Genomic DNA, 4,783 nt, shown 5'->3' on the forward strand with positions numbered 1-4,783 from the left:
TTGTCTGGCTTCTTTCTTTCGGAATAGTTATTTTTATACTCCTTCTTGCTCTTGCATGTACCAATTTTTCATTCATTGTTAGTGCTGAGTACTTTTCTGGGTATACCACAGTGTATCTAGTCATCTGTTGATAGATATGTGGTTTGGTCCCAATTTTTCCTTATTAGAAACAAAGCTGCTAGGAACATTTCTGTACAATTCTTTGTATGGGTATGTGCTTTCCTTTTTTTTTTTTTTTTTTTCTTTTGAGGGGTCTCCAACCAGCAGTATAAGAAATTTCCCAGGCTAAGGATGGAATCCGAACTACAGCCAGGTTCTCACCCACTGAGGGAGGCCAGGGATCACACCTGCATCCTCATGGATACTAGTCAGGTTCTTTTATGCTGTGCCATGACAGGAACTCCTGATATGTACTTTCCTTTTGAAAAGGAGCAGGAGGGTATGGTCCTTCCCTCCCATGTTCGCTGCCTGCCTTTTATCTGTAGAAGAACTTTAGCCAAAGAGTAAGTTTAATCAGAGAAGTGAGAAAATACAGAGGCAAAGGAAAGCAAACAGGACGAAACAATAATAGTTTAGTTGGTAAGCAAACTCAAGGACCTTTTTTAGTTTGACCTTCTTAAGATAGTTCCTTTTCAACGGCTATAGACAAAGTTCTGAGCCATGTCCTGTGAGGGATCTTGTAGATACTGAAACCCCAAGCAGGTGGAAGAAGTCAATTGTATGATGACCAGACTGCAGCCATGACATAAACTGCCACAATTCCAAGAACTAGCCTCAAGGAAATGAGCACAAACCCACCTTGGATTTGAGGATGAACTGTGCTTAAAACAATCAAGATGGCACTGATCAGACCAGTGCATGACCAATTTCAAGATATCTATCAGAGCTGACTGCTGTTTCTGCATGTAGCCCCCTCCCTCCAGCTATAAAAGCTCTTGCCCACTAATTGTCATTGGGGGGAAGTCCGCCTTTGGACAAGACCCTCTCACCCCTGCCACCAGGTGCCAGACTCTGAAGCAAAGCAAACTTTCCTTCCCACCAACCTCGCCTCTTTATTGGCTTTAGATTGGTGAGCCAGGTGGAAGCCCACTTTTTGTAACAGGTTTTGGCGCCCACGTGGGGCTGCCGCGCTCTCGCGACATCTGGCTCCCCGGGTTTTCAAGCAGAGCCGCGGCCATGTCAGCGCCAGAATCGACGTGACGTGCCTGCTGCTCCCTGCTCCTGGCTAGCTGGCCCCCAGAGGGGGATTTGGGGGACATTCCTAGCAGCTCCGGAAACCATTTGTTTCAGGGATCCTCCCTGTGTCTCCCCTGCTCAACACTGGCTGGCAACGTATGCATTTCCTCAGTGGAACATAAAGATGCTTCTGGACAAGCTGACGGCTCCAAGACTGAGTAAGTCCACCGGTGTGCACCCAGGCAGCCTTCTCTTTTGAACACAAAATGCTATTTGGGCCTTTTCTAGTTGGTTCTGATGTCTGTTTGCCATTGGGGACTGTTTGTGAGCACTGGTTGTGATTTGGGTATTTTGCTGGTTGGTTCTGATTTGCGTCTACCATTGAGGACCGTTTGTGAGCGCCAATTGCTATTTGGGCATTTTGCCATTTGTTTCTGATGTCTGTCTGCCATTGCAGACTATTTGTGAGCACTATGTGTCATTTGGGTATTTTGGCAGTTGGTTCTGATGTGTATCTACCATGGAGTACTTCTGTGTTGAAGGAGTGTTTGGGACTCTTTATTGGTCATTCTCGGAGGATTTGTGACAGTTCTGTCTTCTGGTGTGTGAATGTGTACTCCCATTTGTGTGACTGGTATTCTTGTTGCCTTTTGCAAAATGAGAAATTCAGGTTCGATTCATTAGAAATATTTTAGTTATGAAACTATGACTAAAGACAAAGATGATTTTTTAAAACACTGTGTGGCCCTAAGTTTTCAAACTCCAGAAAAAAATTAGTTGAGATGAAACTCTTTTGAAATTCCCAAACTGGTTAGTTTTCCATAGCAAGTTAGAGAAAACCAGCTTAATAAAATATTGCTTCAGAATTCTATTCCTGAGAAAATAAAAATACGCCTAAGAGAAAGTTAGAGAAGAGATAGAAGTTAACTCTTATCTTGTCCTTGAAAACAAACACAGCTCTCTTTGCCCTAGACTTCAGCCTTGGGTTAATTAGTAAAACTTCAAGCCACGGGGTGGGGGTGGAGAGAGAAAGGGGGTTTAAGTTTATTAAACACGCATCTTGTACCACATTAAAGAGGAGTAGTGCTACAAGAAAAAAATGTATGTTTTTAGAGGTTATGGAATATGTTCTTAAGTTCACTAGCCAAAAATGCTGGTATAACAGTTCAATTCCTTGTTTCTTGGTCTTGGTTTTTAAGGATTAAAAATTGTAATATGTAAAAATGATAAGGGAAGCATTTCAGTATGTAAAGCAAGTAGGATATATGTTGGTGGGAGAAAATATTAAAAAAATGGGGATATTTTTGTTGAGGAAAATATGATAATTTTTTTCTAGAGTTGGCTGTTTCTAAATGGAATAAATATGAATACAGAAAATGATAAATGGCTTGTAAAAGAGAAACTTGGATTAAAAATTTTTGTACATTTCAGAGTTAAGATTAGATTAAATTTAATTAGGTGAATAAACTTTATTATTAATAGTAAACTGATTCAAGATTGGAATTTGGTTTTCTCTGTTAAGAGAACAAAGGAAGGAGTTCCCGTTGTGGCGCAGCAGAAACGAATCCAACTAGGAACCATGAGGTTGCGTGTTTGATCCCTGGCCTTGCTGTTCAGTGGGTTAAGGACCCAGTGTTGCCGTGAGCTGTGGTGTAGGTCACAGACACGGCTTGGATCTGGCATTGCTGTGGCTTTGGTGTAGGCCAGCAGCTACGGCTCCGATTATGCTGTGAGTGTGGCCCTAAAAAGACGAAAGACAAAACAAAACAAAACAAAAAAAACAGAGGAATATTGCACTGCCTTTGGTAATAGATTGCAAGTTTCTTTTCCTAGCTAACTTTGAGTTTTCCTGGGTCCCCTGAAGCATCTCGGAGAGAAATATTGGTAGGAAATTTCAAAAATTATAATGAAAAGTTATTGCTTCACCCCCAACAATATTTTTGACTCCAATGTTCAGGGTGAAAAAAATAATTGTCTAGTGAAGTTGTTCCAGAGTATAATTACCTATGATATGTATTACTGCTGGCTTTAAGTTTACTGCTACAAGCACGTTACAATGTTTGTTTGACAATTGGGTATAATTGCTCAAATGTATAGCCTGTGAAATGTTTCCCCATCAACATACCTCTGTACCTGGTTGTTATGTCTGATTAGTTTTCCCACAATGTGACTAACTAGACAAATATATAAACAAAAATAGGTCTACCACTGAGGGACATGAATAGACCCAGAGCAGGCAACTGAGCCACTCTGGCAATGTTGGAAAATTATATTGATTATCAGTACTTTCTCTGGAAAGATTTATAATTAAAAGGGAAAAATGGTGGAAGAAATTTTCACATATTGAGGTATGGAGACGTCATTCTGGCTTCTGCATTATTGAGTTTGAACTTTGGACTAACCCAAACAGCCTATTTATGGCCTATTAAACATACAGTGTACATCTGCTTTAATGATTAGAGAAAAAATACATTCAGAAAATAGTACACCAATACGTTTCGATTATTATCCTCATTGTAATATCTCTGCTAATTTTCAAATGTTTGTCCAGGTACCATGACAAGGCAATCAAAGAGAGAGGTAATGTCTTCATAATACACAATATGGATGCTAAGCTTGGAGCTTGGGATTTTTTCCAACGCTGTGTCGATTCCCCAAATTAGGTAAATGAGGTCATCACCCCATTCCCTCAAAGAGCTGGGAAAAATTGCAGCAAAAATGGAAATGAAAACCGAGTTCCTTGGCCACGTTATTGATTCACCTCTCTATCCAAAACTTTATTCCTTTCTTGCTCTGTACCTGTCTCTCCTCAAGACTGAGGTGTATCAAAGAAAAGGGGGGATTGAAACGGAGTAGGACCCTATGGTCCTTCCCTGCCCCCATGACCCTCCACCTGCCTTTTTTCTGTAGAAAAACTTTAGCCAAAAAAAAAAAAAAGCATAATCAGAGAAATGAAAAAATACAGAAGCAAAGGAAAACAATCAAACAGGACAAAACAAGAATAGTTTAGTCTAGAAGCAAAGTCAAGGATCTTTAGTTCCTTTTCTCAAGGGCTATGGATAACATTCTGAGCCATTTCCTGAGAGGGATCTTGTAGAGACTAGAGACTGAAACCTCCACCAGGTGGAAGAAGTTAACTGCACGATGTCCAGACTGTAGCCACGCCATAAGGGGCCACCATTCCAGGACCTAGCCTCAAAGATGTGGGAACAATTGACCTTGGAACTGAGGAGACCTGTGCTTAAAACAATTAGGTGGTGCTGATCAGACCACCCCATGACCAATTTCAAGAAGACTGGCAGAGCTGACTGTGCTGTTTCTTCCTGTAGCCGCCTCCCTGGGGGCATAAAAGCTTTGCCCACTAATTGTCAGTGGGAGGAGTCAGCCTTTGGACAGGAGTCTGCCCCCCACCCCCACCTTCAATTGCTGGCATCCAAAAAAAGGAAACTTTCCTTACTACCAACCTTGCCTCTTCACTGGCTTTAGAACTGTGAGCAGCTGAACCTACTTTCAGTAGCACTTTTCTCTCCAGTAAATACCTGCAAATGGAATGGCTAGGTCATAGTTAAATGTAACTTTTTAAAGCTACCAAAATATTTTCCAAAGT

Source organism: Phacochoerus africanus, chromosome 12 (assembly GCF_016906955.1).
Source record: "Phacochoerus africanus isolate WHEZ1 chromosome 12, ROS_Pafr_v1, whole genome shotgun sequence".
Taxonomy (NCBI): Eukaryota; Metazoa; Chordata; class Mammalia; order Artiodactyla; family Suidae; genus Phacochoerus; species Phacochoerus africanus.